Source organism: Ricinus communis, chromosome 6, assembly GCF_019578655.1.
Source record: "Ricinus communis isolate WT05 ecotype wild-type chromosome 6, ASM1957865v1, whole genome shotgun sequence".
In the NCBI taxonomy this organism is placed as follows: Eukaryota; Viridiplantae; Streptophyta; class Magnoliopsida; order Malpighiales; family Euphorbiaceae; genus Ricinus; species Ricinus communis.
This window is the reverse complement of record NC_063261.1, coordinates 26,431,695-26,454,759: the sequence shown is the minus strand read 5'-3', so window position 1 is coordinate 26,454,759 and position 23,065 is coordinate 26,431,695. Positions and strand designations below refer to the sequence as shown.

At 30.2% G+C, this 23,065-nt stretch overlaps 1 long non-coding RNA gene across 3 annotated transcripts; it reads left to right on the top strand.

The window, feature by feature from the left end:
* Positions 1-13,239: 13,239 nt before the first annotated feature.
* Positions 13,240-21,526, top strand: LOC112536991. 3 transcript variants are annotated; one of them, XR_007216264.1, is made up of 3 exons: positions 13,240-13,817; positions 14,211-14,275; positions 21,223-21,526. It is a non-coding gene; the product is annotated as an uncharacterized LOC112536991 (long non-coding RNA). The 3 variants fall into 3 exon arrangements; XR_007216262.1 differs by lacking the exon at positions 21,223-21,526 and adding an exon at positions 16,481-17,455; XR_007216263.1 differs by lacking the exon at positions 21,223-21,526 and adding an exon at positions 15,088-15,338.
* The last annotated feature ends 1,539 nt before the right edge of the window (positions 21,527-23,065 follow it).

The window sequence follows — 23,065 nt, the reverse complement described above, 5'->3', positions numbered from 1 at the left end:
TATCCATAGTTTAAAAGGTGTATTTGGAACTGTCTTACTAGGAACCATGTTTAGCAAATACATAGTAGTTCTTAATACATACATCCACGATGACAAGAGTAAAAAAGAATGACTCATCATACACCAAACCATTTCCATTAAAGCACGATTACACCTTTCTGCAACACCATTTTGTTGTGGTATTCCTAGCATTGTGTATTGAGCACAAATACCATGTCTTTCAAGAAATTTGACAAATAGACCTGGATATTGTCCAGATTCATCATATTTTTCATAATATTCACCATCTCTATTTGACCTTATGATTTTTACCTTTTTATCTAATTGCCTTTAGATCTCTTTAATATAAATCTCAAGTGAATTGATTGATTAAGATTTGTCATGAAATAGATAAATATGACCATAATGAGAAAAATCATCAATAAAGGTAATACAATATTTTTCTACACTAAAAGTTGGAGCATTAAAAGAACCACAAATATCAGTGTGTATAATTTCAAGAAGCTATGTGCTTCTCGTGGCTCTTTCTTAGTGTGTTTTGTTTGTTTTTCTTTAATACAATCAATACATACTTCAATATCAGTAAAGTCCAAACTTGGAAGTATTTCATTCCTTACTAATCTTTGTAGCCTTTCTTTGGATATATGACCCAAATGCTTATGCCACAAGTAAGTAGAACTTTCATTGACTAAACTACGTTATTATGATGCAAGGTTATTAATATATCAATAAAAGAATTATCAATTTTAAGCTTGTAGAGACCATCATATAACAATCTAGAACCAATAATATTATTATTCTTAAATAAATTTAAAGATCCAAAATCAAACTTAAAATAAAATCACGCTACATCAAGTTTTGATAAAGAAATTAAGTTGCGGGAAAATGTGGGTACATAAAGAGTTTGAAATAAATTCAAATAATGTCTTGTATCTAAAATTAAACGATAAGTGTCAATGTCTTTAACAAAAGCTTTCTCTCGATTCTTCATGAAGACAAAACTTTCATTTGGCCTGATGGTTTGGATCATAAGGAATCCCTGCATCGTATTAGAAAGATGGGTAGTGGAACCGAAATCAATCCACCAAGTATTATGCGAAACTTTAATAAAATTTGATTCAAAATATACTAAAGCGTAATGCTTACTTTTTTTTTGAATCAAGCTTTACATTTCAGGCAATTTTTCTTTAAGTGCCCGATTTTATCACAGAAGTGAAGCTTAACACTCCCATGTTCCTTCTTATGAGCATTCTTAGAAGATTCATTCAAGTTGTATAAACCTTTCTTCTTGCTCTTTCCAGCTTTTTTTTGTAACTCTTTCCAGCTTTTTGATGACTTAAGGGATGAACTGAATCGGCTCTTTGATTCTTTAATATTGTCTCCTCTTAAACAAGCATACTGGTCAATTTATTTACATTTCATTTTATCCTTTAAAGTGTTATAGTTCATTTAGACTTGACCATATTGTTCAGAAGGCAAGGAATTCAATATGAACTGTATAAGAAAATACTCATCCACATTCATTCCTAAGGTCTTTGATTTTGTCGCTAAGGTAGTCATTTCAAGAATATGCTCATGCATGGCACGTGAACCATCATATTTCATGTTGGTCAAATTACTCATCAATGTGACAGCAAGTGACTTATCAACTATTTGAGAACATTCCTCAACAAGCTTTTTAAATTCCTTAGTACTGTCAGTTTTAGGAATTGTATTATTTAAGTTGTTTGCAACAGTCATTCGCATAAACATTAAGCTTAATCTGTTCGATCTTTCCGAAGCTTTATAAAGCTTTTTCTTCATTGCTATTTTCATCAGTAATAGTAGCAGGTTTCTCAATTTGAAGTGCCAAATCAAGACCCAGAACACCTAAGTGAAACTGAACTTGTTCGCACCAATCAGAAAAATTCAAACTATTAAATAATGGAACAAATGAAGTATGCGAATAAAGAGAAATGGGTCCAGATACTATAAATAAAAATAACATAAAATACTCATACATTAATGCTTTGATTCATAATATTTATTCCATAAATTCAAATAAAAACATAAAATATATCAAAGTTCTCATTTGGGTGATACTAAGATATATTTATGTAAAGAATTATAGGTAATTATGTAATATCCAGTATTTTTTTAAAATAATAATAATAATAATAAATGATAATATAAAAAAAATATACTTTTCTTCTTCTTTTTCTTTCCCCTCCCCTTTCCTTCTCCCTTCTCTCTTTCCTTTCCCCCTCTCCCTCCTCCTTTCCTTTCTCCCTTCCTTCCCCTTCCCTCCTCCTTGCCGGCTGTCTCCCCTCCTTCGCCGCTAGCTCCCTTTCCCTTTCGTTGCCGACACCGACCGAAGAGTAAGGGGTTGTCATCGTTGTTCGGCCTCTTGTCGGCATCTTTTTGGCAAGTCGACACCGAAAATGGACTCCCCACCCTTGAAAACCCTGTAAACGACTCTCCTCCGATGGAAAATCCTCGCTGGTAGCCTCGGGAAGTGTTGCTGGAGCAGCACTTTTTCGACGCCTTCAGGCCACTTTCCGGCCGAACTTCTTGTACTTCCAGATTTCCCACAACTCGAGCCGCACTTGGATTCAAATTCTTGGTAGGATCGGCTTGACCGGTTTTCCTGGACTCAAATATTGCAAATTCGACTTGGTATAATTTTATTTAGACTTTAAAAATTATGTTATAATATGAGAAAATTATTGTGGCTATTAATTACTTGTGATAGCTAGTTTAAAAATAAATTAAATTTAATTAATTGTGTTATGGTGTTGCAGAGTCGGGAAAATAAAAATACAGTTCTTGTGGCCAGGCTCCTGTTATTTAATTTTAACATATTTTATATGTCTTTGGCAGGTTCTGGACCCGTTTTACAGGGGGTAAATGTCTGTAATTTAGGGGAAGTTCTGCCGAATTTTTGACAGATTTCTCGAGTCTAAATGTAATACCTGAATTTTTTTTAATAAAGATAATAATAATAATAATTAATAAATAAATTTTTATTTAAATTAAATTAATTTTATTTTTATTTGGTTTAATTGGAATGAATTAAGTGAAATTTTAATGTTAGACAAGTAAAGGAGTTATTTTTCTATATCCTATTAGTTGAATTTTTAAGAAATTAATTAAGTAAAGTCATATATCGGTTATGCACGTGTCATGCATAAATTTTTGATTTGCAAATCGTGATTATTTTATTGCAAGTTTAATTATTAATTTAATTATTATTCATATGTATTATGCTTTTAATTACTATTCATGTATGTTCTTCCCTTATCATTGATTTTATCATTGCATGATGACTCGGGATAGGACGACAGTAGAACATAAGAGTTTGATGAGTGTTCTGATATAAATCCGAGAGTGATGGAAAAAGGGTAAATAGATAAATTTAAAAGGAAAAGATTAGAACTTGCCCTGGTCAAGCATCACTTTGTGGGCTGAGTAGAGTGTGTTTGCCGGAGTAAAGATCCCTGGTCAAGCATTGCTTTTTGGGCGCTGACTTATTTGAAAATCTAAGAGACCAGACTGGAGGTAAGGTCCCTGGTCGAGCTTTGCTCTCTGGGCGCCAGTCTTATTGGAATAAGAGAGCCGAAAGACTAAGGCTGATAGTGAACATTAAGTGACCGGACTGGAGTTAAGGACCCTAGTCGAGCTTTGCTTTATGGGCGCCAGTTCTGTTGGAATGAGATTAGTCGGGATGTTAAAGCTGAGGCTAGTCGAGATGTCAGTATTGAGATTTATCGAGATGTTAGTATTAGGATTAGTGTTCTACTGAAGTACTCTATCCCGTTGTATGTGAAAATTATTTTATTCAAGCATGACATGACACGTTTATTTTTGCATGACTTAGTATTTATTTTAAATTAAATAAATATATTATTGAAGTATTTGCGACTGTTTTTAAATATATGATTTTAACTCACTCTCGAGATTGACAGTCTCAATTTTACTGTTTTTCAGATCTGTGATTATTAGTCTTTCCACGGCTCTTATCTAGCAACCCAACTCCTTCATCATCGGGTGATATAATTGATTTGGTATGTTAAATTGTAAAATCTTTGATTCTCCACAGTAGAAATAGTAGACTTGTCAATTGTAAATTATTATAGTTTTCGGGACTTGCCTAATTCTTCTGGCAGACCGAATTAAATATGTGGAATGTAATGGTTACGAAATTGTGACATCAAAAATATTAGATGATTTTATTTAAGTCAGTGAGTGTCAGGCTTACTACAGGATTCGGTAGCCTTACGCCTACCCATTCCCTAGTGCCGATCACGGGCCTACAGATCGGGTCGTGATACTAAATTAATTTTAGGCAGTCTACTTTCGGAGTCTAGGTCGAGAAAATAATTAAGAATGTCTATTAATTGAATATTTTTCGTGACTAGATAATCCAGCCTTCCCGCCAGCTCCACCCGAGGCGTAGGAGCGGACTGCCAAACGCGTTAGAACTGTGAGTTAAAATCGCATAATCTCTGCACTATTATCAAGTCTAAATTTAATATGCTACTTTAGAAATTATGTTTAATATGATAGTAGTATTGCAATATAAATAATTTCATTTAATTATTAATTACTGAGAATAATTTTAATATTATTATTAGTAATATTATATCGTTATTTTGATAGTTAATGTTATATTAATACAATCATTATTATTATTTCCACACACAAATTGCATGTTTGCTTTCCCCGTATTTCTAAATCTTTATTTCGATATGTGCTGAATGAGTTTGTTAGACTATGATTATTATTATATATGTTGATTGTGATATTGGGACGAGGTTGTAGTAGAACATGCTACTTGATGGGTCACATCAGGATTGCGTGCGCACCGGTAATGATTAAAGACAGGTAACAAGGTTATTATGGATTTTTGTCCTGGTCGAGTATAACTCTCTAGGATGTGAAAGATGACTGCCGGAGAAAGGTCCATGGCCGAGCAATGCTCTCTGGGCACAGGCTTAGTTGGGAATCAAGTGTTCAGGCTGGATGTAAGGACCCTGGTCGAGCTTCGCTCTATGGGCGCCAGACCTGTTGGAATTAAGAGAGCCTAAAGGCTGCTAGGCTACTAGTAATTTGGGTTAGGGTTCTACTGAGCCACTCCTCCCACAAATGTTAAAATGTATTTTATTTTTAAGATTATGATATGATTATAGTATGACTCGTATTTGATGTACATGGCATGTTACACTAATTGTAATAATTATTATTTTATGAGAAGACTGCTATAGTCATAAAATTATTTTATTTTAACTCACTCCCGAGACTGATAGTCTCAGTTTTATTTTTCAGGTGACAGTTAGAGTTTTTCGCCTCCTGCATTTTGACAGTCCGACTTTTTTTCCTTCGGACTTTTTGTAAATAACATGTACTTCCATATTTTTGTTAGTATTTACTCTAGACTATCCACAGTAGAGAACTTTTAAATTGTTGTGATTATTCTGGTCCATGTTGGATGTAGGATGTTGTAAAGACTAGATAGAATTATTTATGGCATGTCAATCATGATTAATTATATTTTATTAACTGTTTACTTGAATTATTGGTCTGTAAGGCTTACTACGGGATTCGGTGGCCTTAAGCCTACTCATTCCCTAGGTGCCGGTCATGGGCCCACAGAACGGGTTGTGACAAATTATATATGCATAACTGAATTTATTTTTTCTATCTTTAGATATGTAAAAATAAAATTAGTATAACATACTAATCACCACGATTATATTTATCAATTATAAAATAATTAATCAACCTTTGGGTTGATCTCTTAATATCTTACAATGATAAATTTCAATTTACCCATAAATATAAAAAAAAATAGTAATGTCATTTAAACATAAAATTTATGAGTCATTGAAAATTATAATCTATAATTTAAAATTTATTTACTTTAAAAATTTGGTCACTTTGATGACAAACAAATGTTCTTAATATAAATTTTAAAAGTTTATAATAATATATTTAAATAATATAGCTACTTTTATTAAATATTTAACTTAATTTCAATTAAACATTAACTACTGATATATATATATATATATATATACCAAGAATTAAGAATGAATCTGGATTAAAAGTTCTTTATTAGAGCGAAACTGTAAATTATCTCAGACTTAATTGGAAGAATAATAACTTTATATGCAATCTGATAAGTTAATAAAACTTTATGGACCACAATGGACCTTTAACCAAAAACACCAAATTTTCATTGCAGGAGTGCGTGTATTGCCTTCTTACACGGTGTAAATTACACTACACTAGTCCAGACAAAAAAAAAAAGATATAGAAAGTTTAGGTTTTTTACATAACAATCTACAGTTTCGTTTTCTAAAATACATAAACATTAATTTGGTCCCGAAATGTTACAAACTTAATTGTAAACCATACACAATTAATCTAAAATAATGGTGCAACAAATTTACATAAAATTAGTCCGAAAACTAACATCAATAAATCTTAAACTTAATCTAAACAATGTAAAATTAATTAATTTAATTTATATGCTAAAACGAGGATTAATCTTACATGTATCCACAACAACCATAAACCCAACAAAATTATGAAAAAACATGATTTCTTAAACCTTACTCTGATACCACATGTAAACTATAATTATCCCATTGATCTAGAACTTCATGTTTTTCACCATTAAATAGAAGAAAGAAAACATACCTTGATCCCTGTTTAATAGAGTGTGATTTCTCTTCTTCTCCCCTTATTTTATTGATGGATACTCTAATCTTTTAGTTTTTGTATTTCCTATAATTTTTGATGATATGGGTAGAGAGAGGACCAACTCTTATTTATAGATTAATGGTGGCTTTCCATCAAAGCATTAATAGTTACAACCCTTCATGTCATAACCTTTACCAATAGTGAAGTAGCGGAAGCCTGTACAAAATAAATTACAAATCCGTTGATTCACGAGAATACCACAAGTGCAATTCTCAAAATTCTGTTAATTCAATAATACCTGAAAATTGGAAGAAAATATGAATTTATCGAAATTGAAGATAAAACAACCAGCCACCAAAATACTCAAAAAGAATAATAAATAGTCTTTAGGAAAAAATTCTAAAATACCAAAAATAAACTAAAAAGTCAAAAATACAAAAATTAAGATTTAAGGGCTAAAACGAAGGAATTTGCCTGAAAAACAATGGACATCACAGCCAAAGGCAGTGAGTTTGAACCGGAGGCCCGTATCCATCCAAAATAGCCTCTGAAAACGCTCGAATCCGATTTCGGAAAGTTTCTCAAAATTACAAAACTGCCACTACCGTGATTTATCAAATTTGTTCAGGAATGCCAATGCTGCTAACTGAACCGCATCAAATAGTCATAACTATTCAATTCACAACCTTTTATTAACCAATAAAATTTAATCATTAATATCTTATTATAATTATATGAGTCATTAATTCCTTACAGCCGTTTGAATAGCAAAGTTTAAATTTAGTTGTACATGTATTCCTATATTGGAATATTCACGTTGGTAAAAGTTTGATGTATGATTGACATAGATGTCCTTTGATTAAATAACTTTTTGCATTCGACTAAGAAAGCTCGCTGGATCATGTTACATTTAATATCGTAATCACAACCATCTTCATCGTCATCATTGTCTTCCTCGTGTTATTGTTGATGATGGTGACGACGCACGAAGGAAGCAACAACTTTTATGGAGAACATAAGGCAAGAAAAAGATTCATCTTCAGGTTCAACTAGGTCTATTGGAGTCACATAACACAAGATCTCCTGATCTCTTGATCTTCATTTGGCATTTTTTTTTCTCTAAACTCTAATTATCGAAAAAGAATATATACGAGTGCTACTAAAGAGGATGAAGAAGAAGAGAACAAAAGATGATTTGTGTGTGTATATATACATACAGTAGAGAAAAAAAGATTTTGAATTGAAATAATTAATTGAAATATAATTAAAGAGCTGTTAGGACACAAAATCTTGGAAGAAATGGTATTGGAAATTTTTCAAAGAGATATGAAAATATATATTTGATGGGTAAAGTCTTTTCATTTTTCTAATAATTCAAATTACTTCCCCTTTTAAGTTTTTATTTTCTTTTAATAACAGTAAATAGAAATTTTTGATATGTTGAAAAACTAATTGGTACAATATAATAAATGGTAAATATATATATATGTCTGTGCGCGCGCACGTAATATTAAAATAATAATAATAATAATAATAAATAAATAGTAAAAATTTCTAATAATTTAATTTATTAAAAATAATTATTACATACGAAAACTTATTAGTGTAAGAAATAAATGAGAAGATTAAAATTGATAAAAATATATATTTCTTATGAATATTTACCTTAATATATAATAAATACAAAAATTTCATAAAAATATATTATAAAAATATTAATATATATGTAAATAAAAATATTAGAAAAATAAAATAAAAATAATTCTTTTATATTAATATAATCACAAATTAAATTATATATAATATATAAGATAACATTTAAATAAAATAATAATGTGAGTAAATTGCTAGTTAGGCATATGAAGTCAGCTACTACTTGCCATACTATTTTAACTAGATGAGTTTGAAGATAATAATAATAAATTTTAATAACACATTATTTATATGGATTTCAATAAGAATATTGAAAGACAATCATGTAATATAAAACATTTGATTAGTGGCAATTTGAAAACGAGATAATCCTTACTTCAATGTCATTTTCTTTTTCCAAAAGAATACCTAAAAAATCAAGGACCAATTTACAAACTCTAAAACTTGCATGATTAAAAGTGAATGAGAAAATTAATAAAGATGACTGAGTAAAGTTTTCAATTAAATTATCAAATATATATATATTAAAATAATAGAACAAATCAAAAAAATATGACCTCAAATAATAGAAAAGTGTCATATGAATAAAAGAAAATCATGCTAAAATATGTCATAATATATTTAAAAAAAACAAAAATTTATAGAAATTACTTTAGATAATAGAGAGATTCATCTAGAAAAGAGAAAATATATATTAAATTATTCTATATATATATAGAGAGAGAAAGAGACTATATATTTGAATTTAACTAACCTAGCATAGAAAAAATATAAGAGAATAAAAATAAATTTATTCATTTGTGAAAAAAATATAATAAATATAAGAATGATAAAAAAATTGAGTTGAAGAAAATGACAATCGCTTATAAATAAAATAAATTAGGTAGTGAAAATAAAAAAAGTAAATAACTGAAATCTGAAAATTAAGAGTTTTTCATTTTTTTTTTTATAATTATGAGGTTATGAGATAAGAAGAGAAATAGCTATATGTTGAAAAAAAAACAATAAAAAAAGAAAGAAAGATAGGAATCTTAAATTGAAGAGCAATTAAAAAAAGTTTAAGTGAAATAATTAAAACTCTTACGTGATTTTAAGAGTATTTTTAATGCAATTAGATATGTCAAACTCTTTATTTTAAAGAGTCGTATTTTAAAATAACACTCTAATACATTATATATATTTTAAATATAAAGTAGATAGCAGATTTGACTCTCTATATATAGAGCCAAACTTCATTATATACTTTATATTTAATAAATGCACTATCAATTTCAATATACTTCAATTAATTGATATTTATAATTTTTATTTTTTATTGGTAAAAATAAATAAAAAACTATTAATGCTTATGCAAACAAAATCAAAATAAAATATAAAATATAAAAAGTCTATTGGACTTAAATAAAATGTTTCACTCATTAAATTTGAAAATTCCTTAAACTACTCTTTATTATAGAAATTATGCTATATATATATAAGCTAGTAAGCCAAGTAGGAAAAACACCTATTTAGAATTTTAGGGAGAAATATTTAATAGATTCTGCTTTTGAAAAAAAAAAGAGTTCTTTCTATATTAGATTGAGAAAATAACAAATTTGGTATTTTAACTTTTTTATTTTTTCTATTTTGGCGTCTAAATTATGTTTTATTTAATTAGATATTTGAAACTGCTAAAAATTTTCAATATAGTGTCGTCTAGCCAATTTTACAGGTTAAAGTACTTATTTTACTTATTTTGAATAGTAAATTGACTTAAATATCATTTTTTAAAATGATATCATTTTTTTATTCATTTTCAGCACTACTATTTTAAAATTTTATTTGTTTATCAAAAGATTAAAAGAAAAATAAAATTATATTTTAATTTTCTTATTCATTCAAATAAAAACTGAAAAAAAATGAAATATCATTTATTCATTTTTTTTATTTTTGTACATTCATCTCAAAAAATAAAAATAAAAAATATTCTTTCACCTTAAAACAATAAGAGGAGAAAAGAGGAAGATATTAAGTATTCTAAACAAATAATTTTAAAAATAAACAAATGATGAGTAAAATTATTTTTTAAAAACGAATAATAATTAAAATAATTTAATCAAATATTTTCCTTAGTGCTAAACTAATATTTTATAGAAAATAGAAAAACAATTTTAAAAATAAGAAATAAAAAAAATTGTAAGTAAGGATGAATAAGGAAATTTAGGTTAAAATATTACTTTGAGATGTAAAACCTGTAAAAAAAATACCATAATATATATAAATTAGCAGGTTAAAATATTTCATTGAAGAACAAGAAATACTTAAAATAGAAAATATCAAAAAATTAAAAAAATAAAATTTGTGTTCTCCATGTATAGAACAATCTTTATCTTTATTTGTTTAACGAGTTTTTAAATTTTTTGTCTTTTTTAAAATAACGTACATTTAATAAAAAAAAAGAGTTCTTTCTATATTATATTTCTTAAATATATATAAATTTATCTCAATTTTTATTTATTTAGCAAATCTTAAAATTTTTATATTCTTAAATATTACATAATAATGGATTTTTAATCTCTAATTTTTTTTTTAAATATTGCATTAACAGATTTTTAAATTCATTATTTTTTTTAAATATTGTATTAACAAATTTTTTGAATTTTTTATTTTTCTTAAATATTGTAGCTCTAAGAGAGTACATTCAATTAAAACTTTTGAAGATTTTCATAAAATTTAAAAACCATAGTATATTTAATAGTAACTTCAAAAGACTGCATAAGTCATAAGGTATTCAATATTGACTTTTTTAAAAGGTCTATAGAAATTAGGAGGTATTCAATTAAAACTTTTATAAAGTCTTTAAAGGTAAGCTAATATTCAAAAAGTCATTGGCTTTTATAGACATAGACTTTTATATATTTTTAATAATTTTTTAGGCATTGTTATGAATAAAAATTCTCAACATGGTTATGAATAGCTCCAGCCTCTCCACTATGTCAGATTTTGCCTTTGTGGTAAGTGCAAGGAGATGGTTACCTTCTGTTGTGTAAGCCAGAGTCTATTGGACCTCTTATGAAATAAAATAAAAAAGAGTAAAGTTCAAAAAACAATCATGTAGCTTGGTGATTTTATACTCGATGGGCAAAGGTATTCTTCGTATCAAATGAATAATATGTATTTTCTTTTTTTTAGTATTTTTTAGGTACATTCAATATTTTTCTCATTTTTTAGATTATAAATATTAATAGAAATAAAAACATTTGATAAGATAAGTGTTTTTTTAATTAATTTAGCATCCAAATTAGATATTTTGTGATTATAAAAAAATTATTAAAGTATATTATTTTTTAATTTTAATCAAATTTAAGAAATAATTATTTAATATATTTATGAATTCTTTAATGTATTTTTAAATACCACATTGCTTATAAAATTATAATTTAGTAATAGTTCATATTAAATACATGTAAAACTATGTGAAAAATAATAATAATATAAATGTGTACCTAAAAATACTTAGAAAATAAAAAATGTGGTACTCCTTTGATACAAAAAATATCTCCGTCCCTCAATTGAAAAAGTATCAAATCACATGGTAGTTTTTTGAACTTTATCTATAAAAAATTGAACAATTTTCTTTTACTTTCTTCAAGATTTCAATAGATTTTTTTTTGAAAACTTATATTTATTCTTCTCAAATTCTCCTACATTATTATCTTCTTCATTTCTCTTAACTATATTCTTCATCTTAACAAAATATAAGAAATTGAATGAAACTTAAAAGGTAAAGTATTATTTATTAACAATATTTTCTTGTACCCACAAACTATGATATGATAATTAAAAAAAATTATTGTCTTGACAAAAAAATAATATTCATATTATGAGGTAAGAAATTTAAAAATTATATAAATTTAACACAACAATAAAATAAATTTTTTTATTTGTGTATAGATATATGGAATAATGTTTAAAGTAAATGCAAAGAAGGAGAAGAAGAAAGTAAAAGAAAAAACAAGTAAAATGATTAAATTTATTTTTAAGTAATTGAATAATAGATAAATAATAGTTTATGAAAATTAATAAAAATCTATTAATATTTGTAGAAATATTTTATTCGTAAAATCTATGAAATTTATTTGTAAAATCAAAAGCTATATAAAAGTTGTAATATCTGAAAATTTTATTTAATAATAATTTTATTGATAATAATTAGTAAATGAGTTTTGATTTAAATTAATTTTACTTTATTTTTATTTGGTTTAATTTGGAATGAAGTAGTGGAAATTTTAATGTTAGACAAATAAATGAGTTATTTTCTATATCCAATTAGTTTGATTTTTAAAAAATTAATTAAGTAAATCCTTTAAGAAATAAATTATATTTTTGGTTATTCAAAATTTTTCCCCAAATGCATATTTTTATAAATAAAATATATATTGAAGAATTATGGAAGAATTTATTAATGGTGTTTTTACAAAAGAATTTTGGGGAAATTGGTATTTTAATTAGCTATTGGTATTAAATTTTAAGTTGGAAAATATTTAGCAAATTGGTTATTTAAATTAATTATGTATTAGGACTAAATTGAAAATTTATTTTGGAATAAGGAATAAAAGTATGACTTTATTATTATGGGGATTTAATGAAAATTTGTAAGTTTGGTATTTTTGTAAATAAGTATATCGGCAGGGGTATATATGTAATTGTATATTTTAAATAATTCTAATTTGGCCTAAATTAATTAGTTAGGGGCTCAATTGAAATACTAAAGGAAAGTTTAGGGGTTAAATTAAAATTCTGCAGAACAAAATTGTTGCAATTAGAAAAATTAAGGGACCAAAAGGTAAGAAATTAAACTTCAGGGACTAAATGTCGATATTGAAAGAAAGAAAAGAGAAGAAATGTCGGGGGGAGAGAAGACGTGCGGGGGAGAAGAGAAAAGGAGGGCTGCGGCGTCGGAGGCCGACCGCCGGAGGCTCGAAATGCAGGCAGCGGCGGCAACGGCTCCAACGGCAGCGAGGAGCGGCGGAATCGCGCGAAGGGCAGCGACTTCCGGAGGCCATTCCAGCCGTTTCCGGCGGCCTCGTCGGCTGTTTCCGGTGGCGATCGGCTCCTCTCGGCGAGGGCTCTCTTTTGGCACCAGCGGCGACGCCTGTGGTGGTCGGAGACGGAAGATCCGGCGAAGTGAAATTAGGGGGGACAGCCGGCATTTTTCAGCTTTTCCGGCGAGCTCCGGCAGAGGATAGATGATCGGAGGACATATCCCGACTCTCCTCAGCTCAAGCTTCGCAATGGCACTAGTTTCGTGGCGATCGGACTTCGTTTGCATATCGACGGCCGAGATCATCCGCAAATCGCTCCGGATGATCGGGGGTCGGATCAAAAAATCGGAAGCGGGGATCGTCATCAGTGCATCGTTTTGAGTCCGATGGTATGTTCGGATCATCGATCGGACTCCGGCGGCTGGAGGCGAGTCGACCGAGCGATCAAGCGTCTCGGTAATTCTCTGACCCGTTGATTTGGAATTCTTTGATTTAATTTATTCTTATTGAATTGTGTTGAATATTAGAAAGTATTGTGTGTTAAAATATTTGTTGTCGGACTGCCTGTTGTGGTCGTGATTTTTGTGCTGTGGCGGAGTCGGGAAAAATAGTGAAGTCTTGGGGACCCGACTCCCATTGTATGAATTATTGGATATTTGTAGTGTTTTTTGGGCAGGTCTTGGACCCATTTTACGGGGGCTAAATGCCCGTGTTTTAGGGGAGGTTCTGCCGGATTTTCAGTAGAATTTTTCTGAGTCGAGAATCTTAGACAGTCAGTCCTAGGAATCTAAACCTAGGGTCAATTGTAAATTTTTCAGCATTTTTGATAAATTGTTTTTCCGTGATTAGATAATCTGTTCGTTCGGCTCGCTCCAACCGAGGCACCGGAGCAGAGCTAGGAGGTTGCCAAAGCTGTGAGTTAAAGTTATATATTGATTATGCACGTGTCATGCATAAATTTTTGATTTGCTATTGTGGTTATTTATTTGCAGGTTCAAATTACTCATTTAATTATTATTCATTTGTATCATGCTTTTGATTACTATTCAGTTATATATCATTGATTTTATCATTGCATAATAACACGGGATGGGATGATAGTAGAACATAAGATTTTGATGAGTATTCCGGTATAAATTCGAGAGTGATGGAAAATGGGTAAATAGGTAAATTTAAAAAGAAAGGATTAGGACTTGCCATGATCGAGCTTGCCCTCTAGGCTTAGTATAGTGTGTTTGCCAAAGGTAAGGTCCCTGATCGAGCTTGCTCTCTAGGCGCCGGCTTAGTTGGAAATCAAGTGTTCAGGCTGGAGGTAAGGTCCCTGATCGAGCTTGCTCTATGGGCGCCAAACCTGTTGGATTAAGAGATCCGAAAGGCTAAGACAAGTGACCAGATTGGAGGTAAGGTCCCTGATCGAGCTTCGCTCTCTGGGCACCAGTCCTATTGGAATGAGATTAGTCGGGATGTTAGAGTTGAGGCTAGTTGAGATGTCAGTATTAAGATTGATCGAGATGTTAGTGTTGGGATTAGGGTTCTACTGAAGTACTCCGTCCCGTTATGTATGAAAATTATTTTATTTAAGCATGGCATGACACGTATGTTTTTACATGACTTATGTTTATTTCAAATTAAATAAATGTATATGATCGAAGTATATGCAAATGTTTTTGGATATATGATTTTAACTCACTCTCGAGACTGACAGTCTCAATTTTACTGTTTTCAGATCCGTGACTGTTAGTCTTCCCGCGACTCTTATCTAGTAACCCGACTCTTTTATCATCGGGTGGTGTATTTGATTTAGTATGTTAATTTGTAAAAATCTTAGATTCTTTACAATAGAAATAGTAGATATATCAGTTGAAGTTTTTTGTAGTTTCGGGTCTCGCCTAATTCTTCTGGCAGACCGAATTAATTATGTAAATTTAACTGTTAAGATAATTGCGGCATCAGTAAAACAAGATGATATTTATTTAAGTCAGTGAGTGTCAGGCTTACTATGGGATTCGGTGGTCTTACGCCTACCTATTCTCTAGTGCCGGTCACAGGCCCACATATGGGATCGTGACAAAAGTCCTTCAAGAATTTATGAAATCATAAAATCTTTAAGTGATGTGAATTGATTGCTTTGGTTTAGGAATTGAGTTTTAAAAATAAAAGGTTCCAGCTTTTGGTTCCAACTCATTTCTTATCAATTGTGTTTATTGAATTAGTTGATTCATAGGCTTGATTTTTATAGTCTCCACTTTTATTTCTTTTAAATATAAGATACATTTAAGAAAAAGTTATTTATATATATATATTTGGTCTATATTTTTATCTATTCAACAAATTTTAAATTTATTTAATAATGTATAAGATTTTTTTTTTCTTTATATATATATGGTGTACTATTTCAACTCTTAAATCTCCAATATTCTTAAGATATACGTAATAGTCTCATCTCAATATAATTAAAGTATTTGTCAAGTATGGGAATGCATTTTCATCTCCTATTGACCGCCCTTCGCTCCGCATCATTGGTATATTTTAGCCACGACTTCTGATCAAGCTGTTATATCACAAAAATTGAGATTCATCTTATTTTATCAAGCGGGTATTAGATTTATTTTAATTTGAGAAAATTATTAGAGAACAATGTTATTGTTGCATTTTTAAATTAATATTTTTAATTTGAAGCTTTTTATTAATAATTTTTAATTTTAAAATAAATAGACCAATTTAAATTTTTATTATTAATTTAATATTATTTATTATTCTTAGTTATAGCTGCTAGTTAAAGTAGTCTTAGTTGCTGTATTTTGATTGGTGTAAATCTCTAACCAATGCTAGGATGATAATTGTAACTTATGTTAGGTAGTTACAAGAAACTGTGCAAGTCTTGATTAAGGCATTCTGTATATATACTCTTGTAACCTCAATGATTAATTCAAGTTCAGTTTTACCTTCTTCATTATATTCTGTTATGGTATCAGAGCATTCTTTTTCTTTCGATCATTGATTACTTTTTCTTTTCTAGAAAAATCTTTCTACAGAAATCTTTTCTTTTCTATTCTTTTCAATCAATTTTCTTCATATATTTTTTCTTTTCAAGAATTCATATTTTCTTTATTTCTTAGCAATGGCTATTGAAGAATCTTCTGGTCTAACTTTCAAGAATGATGATCAAAGCAGTGGGTATTACATTCATCCAAATGAAAATCCTTCTTTGATGTTAACTTCTTCACAATTGAATGGAAGGAATTATCATAGTTGGGCAAGATCTATGAAGATGTCTTTAATTTCGAAGAATAAGTTTCAGTTCATTGATGGTTCCATTAAAGTTCCCAAAGATGATGATCCTTTTTATAGTGCTTGGACAAAATACAATAATCTTGTATTGTCATGGCTGCAAAGAGCTCTTAATGTAGAAATTGGACAAAGTGTGATGTGGTTAGATTATGCATATGATTTATGGGCAGACTTACATGATTGTTTTTCTCAAGGTGATCTCATTAGAATCTCAGATCTTCAATAAGAATCTTTTTCTCTACAGCAAGGTACTCTTTCTGTTACAGCATATCATACACAGTTGAAGATTTTATGGGATGAGATATGCAATTTAAGGCCTTTGCCTGCTTGTGATTGTGTTGTTTTTAAATACAGAAAATAAGATTTCATTCTGAAATTTCTAAAAGGTATTAATGAGAATTTCTCTGTTCAAAAATCTTAAGTTCTTATGATGAAGCCTATGCCTCCTGTCAATAAAATCTTTTCTATTCTTATACAACATGAGAGAACTTTGAATGGTAATGTTTTTATTCCTGATTCTAATATCTTGTTTGCTGGGAAGTTTAATGCAAATTCTGGACATAGGTCTATTAGATCAAATTTTGGTTTTAATCAAAGTAGAGGTAATGTGATGAATGGTTTTAAGCCTCATCCTATGAATCAACAGTTTGTTTCTGGTCCAAGAAAGTTCTTTGCAAATCCAAATTCTGGCAAACTTTCAAGCAATGGAAATAAGCCTACCTGTACAAATTGTGGAATATATGGTCAATCTGTGGACAAATGTTATAGACTTCGTGGATTTCCACTAGTATATAAGAATACAAACAAGAAGTTTACTAGCACTGCCAACCAAGTTGCATCCTATTCAACTAAAGATCAAGATTTTGGAGCAGATGATATGAACTATGATAATCAGGATTCTTTCAATCAAGTAAGTGAGAATGATAGTCCTATCACTTTTACAAAGGATCAATATAACAGTATACTGTCTTTAGTACAAGAAAAGGCTTCATCTCAAACTACAATGTCTCATGTTAATGCACTTTCTTCTATTTTCAAGCCAATTGCAGAAACAGGTACTATATTATGTTCCCTCAATAAAAAATCTTTCAATACTACTTGGTTTATAGATTCATGAGCTACTGATCATATTGCTAGTTCTTTGAATTACTTTAAAGATTATGTTCTAGCATACAATAAGTTTGTAAAATTGCCAAATAATCAGCTGGTGCAAGTAACTCATATAGGAACTGTTGAAGTTTCTCCTTCTTTAACCTTGCAGCATGTTTTCTACATTCCAAAGTTTTGTTTTAACTTGATCTCAACCTCACAGTTAACCAAAAACCAGAATTATTACTTGATTGTTTGTCATAATTTTTGTTATATCCAGGATCTGAGAATGTGGAGGATGATTGGTATAACTAAACAAGTAAATGGACTATATCAACTAGTTCAGCAAAAAGTTTGTATTGAGAATTTTTCTTCTTTGATTTGTAATATTACTTATTCTAATATTTGGAATTTTAGGCTTGGCCATCCAATTAAACAAAGAAAGAAATTTTTTTAATTCTTTACATATTAATAAAAGCATTGATCATTCTTTTATGTGTGAAATTTGTCATTTGGCTAAACAGAAGAGGCCTTCTTTTCCTCTCAGTATTTCTGTTACTAATTCTATATTTGATTTAATTCATTTGGACATATGGGGACCTTTTCCTATGAAAAGCCTCTATGGTCATTCTTATTTTCTTATTATCGTTAATGATAAAAGTAGATATTTATGGATTTTTCCATTGAAATTTAAATCTGAAGTAAGAAAATTAATTATTGGTTTCTATGAATTTGTTGAAACTCAATTTTCTGCAAAATCAAATGTTTTAGAATTGATAATGGAAAAGAATTTCAGATGACAGATTTTTACAAATCAAAAGGCATTATTCATCAAACGTCTTGCACTTATACTCCTCAACAAAATAATGTTGTTGAGAGAAAGCATCAACATTTTTTAGCAGTTGCAAGAAGTCTTAGAATTCAAGCAAATCTTCCTCTTTCTTTCTGGATTGACTGTATTCTTCATTCTGTTTTTTTAATTAATAGAACTCCTACTCCTGTTTTAAACAATCTTACTCCTTTTGAACTTTTATTTAACAACAAACCTGATTATAATCACTTGAAGGTCTTTGGTTGTTTAGCTTTTGCTTCTGTCTTACCAAGTTCAAAGACAAAAATGCATGCTAAAGCTGTTAATTCTGTATTCATTGGATTTCCTAAAAACATAAAAGGATATAGACTTTATAACATTGAAAGTAAGGAAATTTTTGTTTCTAGAGATGTTACTTTCGTAGAAACAAAATTTCCTTTCACAGAGAAACCTTTTTCATATTTTACAAATGATGTTGTAATTCATGTTTATAAAAATGATATATATCCTGAAGATTTCAAACATACATATATATATGTTGATTTAGTTGAGATATCTCATTCTGCTTCTAAAGATATTCAACTTCCTCCTTCTAACTCAGGTACAAATCATCTTTCTTCTACTCCTATAAATTATGTTCCTACTCCATCTACTAGACCTGCTATAAATGCTCACTTACCAAATAAATATAAAGACTTCTAGGTTTCTCTACCAAAAACCAAAACCACACCCCACAATATTTAACAGCTTCTTTCATATGACAGAATCTCTCCAACTTACCAATCCTATATTTGTAATACTTCTTTAGTTCCTGAGCCAAAGCACTATAATCAGGCTATTTTACATAACTGTTGGAAACAAGCTGTGGCTGAAGAGATTCAAGCCTTAGAAAATAATCATACTTGGGAGTTAGTTCCTCTCCCTAAGGGCAAGCAAACAATTGGCTATAAATGGGTTTTCAAAACTAAACTCAAGGCAAATGGGACATTAGAAAGGTACAAGGCAAGGCTTGTAGCAAAGGGATATACTCCGTGTTGGAATAGGAAATATTGACCTAGCTGTAAATATAGGAATTCTAGGCTACATGAAAGGAGATTAGGCAAATCATTAGGTAGATTTCTTATATAGCTGTAAATTGCTGTGATTATGTTCTTTCTTTATTTAGGTGATGTTTGTACCTATATGTATATATAATGTAATACATGTAAATTAAGTAGCAATACAACTTATCTTTTCTATTTATTTGCATGGTATCAGAGCCATCCGAAAAAAAAAACCCTAGCCTCCTCAAAGAAAAATCTAGCCACTACAATTCCACCATGCCTGCAACTCCATCTGATGGGTCAGTCACTAATCCTACTTCTGAAATACTTACTTCATCCAATCAACAAAAAATCTTAGCCGCATTTGATTCTCATTTAGTCCAAATAACTACTGTTAGGTTGAATGGAGAGAATTTTTTTACGCTGGTCTCAGTCTGTGCGTATGTATATTCGAGGTAGAGGGAAGAGTGGATACTTAACTGGTGAGAAGAAGGAACCAGACATGGATGACCCATCCTATTCTTCTTGGGATGCAGAAAATTCCATGGTTATGACATGGCTAGTCAACTCCATGGAGGAAGACATAAGTTCCAATTACATGTCTTATCACACAGCAAAGGAACTTTGGGATAATGTCAATTTAATGTATTTAGATCTGGAAAATCAGTCTCAGATATATAAATTCATGCTAAAACTAGGGGAAATCCATCAAGGTGAGGATAGTGTCACCAAATATTTTAATTCTCTGAAACGTTTATGGCAAGACTTGGACTTATTTAACTTTTATGAATGGAAATCCACTGATGATTACAATCATTACAAAAAAAGGTAGAAGATGATCGCATTTTCAAATTCCTCATGGGACTTAATATGGAGTTTGATGAAGTGAGAGGGCGAATCATTGGGAGATAGCCCCTTCCATCTATTGGCGAGGTATTTGCTGAGGTTCGACGTGAGGAAAGTCGCAGGCTGGTTATGTTGGGGAAAAAAGGCTCAAACAAAGAAGATCGAAAATTCTGCATTAGCAGCAGCTGAATCCTATGTAAGAAAAGTGAAGAAATTTGATGAAAAGCCCCGTGTTTAGTGTGACCACTGCAACAAACCAAAGCATACACGTGAAAACTGTTGGAAACTTCATGGAAAACCAGCTAACTGGAAGGGAAAACATAAAGGCAAGTTCAATCGGACTCCTTCTACGAATGAAGCTGAAGTTGTCCCCTTCACTCCATAACAAGTTGATCAAATACTAAAGCTACTGAAATCTAATTCTGGATCATCTGGTACTCCTAATGCTTCCTTGGCACAAACAGGTAGAAATTTAAATGTCTTATCCTATGTGAGTCTAACTGCTCCATGGATCATAGATTTTGGAGCATCTGACCATATGACAAGTGTCTCAAGTTTATTTCATACTTATGTTCCTTGTTCTGGTCATGAAAAAATTTGTATAGCAGATGGTTCTTACACACCAATTACTGGTAAAGGTACAATCAGTTTGTCAAAAACCATGACTCTTAAATTTGTCCTCCATGTACCTAAACTTGCATGTAATCTATTATCTGTCAGTAAACTGTCTAAAGATTCCAATTGCCGTGTCATTTTTTGTGACTCATATTGTGTGTTTCAGGACCAGAAATCGGGGAGGAAGATTGGCAGTGCTAGAATGATAGATAGGCTCTACCATTTTGAAGCTAAAGCCTCCAAAGATGAAAAACCTCATGGACTAAGTAGTGTTAGTTCTATCTCTGTTAAAGATAAAATCATGCTTTGGCATTATAGATTAGGGCATCCTAGTTTATTCTACCTTAAAAGGTTGTTTCCTACTTTATTTAAAGGAATAGATTGTTCTTGTTTTCATTGTGAACATTGCATTTTATTAAAAAGTCATAAGCACATTTATCATTCAAAGCCTTATCAACCCTCAAGGCCTTTTTATTTAATTCACAGTGATGTGTGAGGTCCCTGACGGATCCATACTTATTCGGGAAAAAAATGGTTTGTCACATTTATCGATGATCATACTCGATTGTGTTGGATTTTTTTAATGACTAACAAGTTTGATGTTAAAACGATCTTTCAAAATTTTTACATTATGATTGAAAATCAATTTCAAACTAAAATCAGTACCCTACATACTGATAATAGTACATAGTATTTCAATGAAACGCTTGGAAAGTTTTTAAAAGACAAAGGTATTCAACATAAATCTACTTGTGTTAATACGCCCCAACAAAATGGTATAGCTGAGCGCAAAAATAGACACTTATTGGAAGTGGCTCATGCTATTATGTTCTTTATGTATGTACCTAAATATTTATGGGGAGAAGCTATTTTAACTACATCATATTTGATTAATAGAATGCCTACCCGTGTTCTTGATTTCACTACTCCCCTTGAATGTTTTCAACATTACTTCCCACAATATCGTCTTTCATCCAATTTACCTCTTAAAATTTTTGGTTGCACAGCCTATGTCCATTTATCTAGCAACAAGGATCAATCCAAACTAGATCCAAAGGCTGAGAAATATATTTTTGTTGGTTATGCATCAAATAAGAAGGGGTATAAATTTTTTAATCCCCACAATAAAAAGGTCATAATTTCTATGGATGTTATCTTTCTTGAAAATCAGCCTTATTTCAAAAGAAATTTTCTTCAGGGGGAGCAATTAGAGGAAGAAAATAAATGGGACATCATTACTTTCCCCAAAATTATGGCTTCTACGCCAAATATTTTTAAAGATAAAACTTCTATTTTGTCAAGCAATATTGAATCTATGACAGAGAAAGAAACACTTCCAAATAATGAGCGTGAGGTTCTTGTTTATACAAGGAGAAAGGATCACAAAAAAGGTAGAGAACTCGTCATCTCCTCAGCACCTAGTCAATCCACTCCAAATTCAGGTACTCAAGATTCTCCTCAAAATAATGGTTCTTTTGATAATCCTCAAAAATCACATGAATATTGTGATCTTGATGTCCCTATTGCACTTAGAAAAGGAACCCGTTCTTGTACTAATCATCCAATTACAAATCATCTATCTTATAATAAACTCTCCAAGAGTCGTATGGCATTTGTGTCAAAAATCTCAAATTTATTTATTCCAAGAAATATTCATAAAGCACTTGATGATCCAAATTGGAGGATAGCAGTAATGGAAGAAATGGGTGCGTTGAAAAGGAATGGGACATGGGAAGTGGTAGAACTCCCCAAAGATCAAAAAATTATTGGTTGCAAATGGGTTTGTACCGTAAAATGTAAAGCAGATGGCAATATGGAGAGATACAAGGCTAGGCTAGTGGCTAAGGGGTTTACTCAAATTTATGGTATCGATTACCAAGAAACCTTTGCTCCAGTAGCCAAAATTAACTCTATACGTGTTTTATTGTCTCTTACAGTTAATTTCAGTTGGCCACTACACCAACTATATGTGAAAAATGCCTTTTTTAATGGTGATTTAGAAGAGGAAC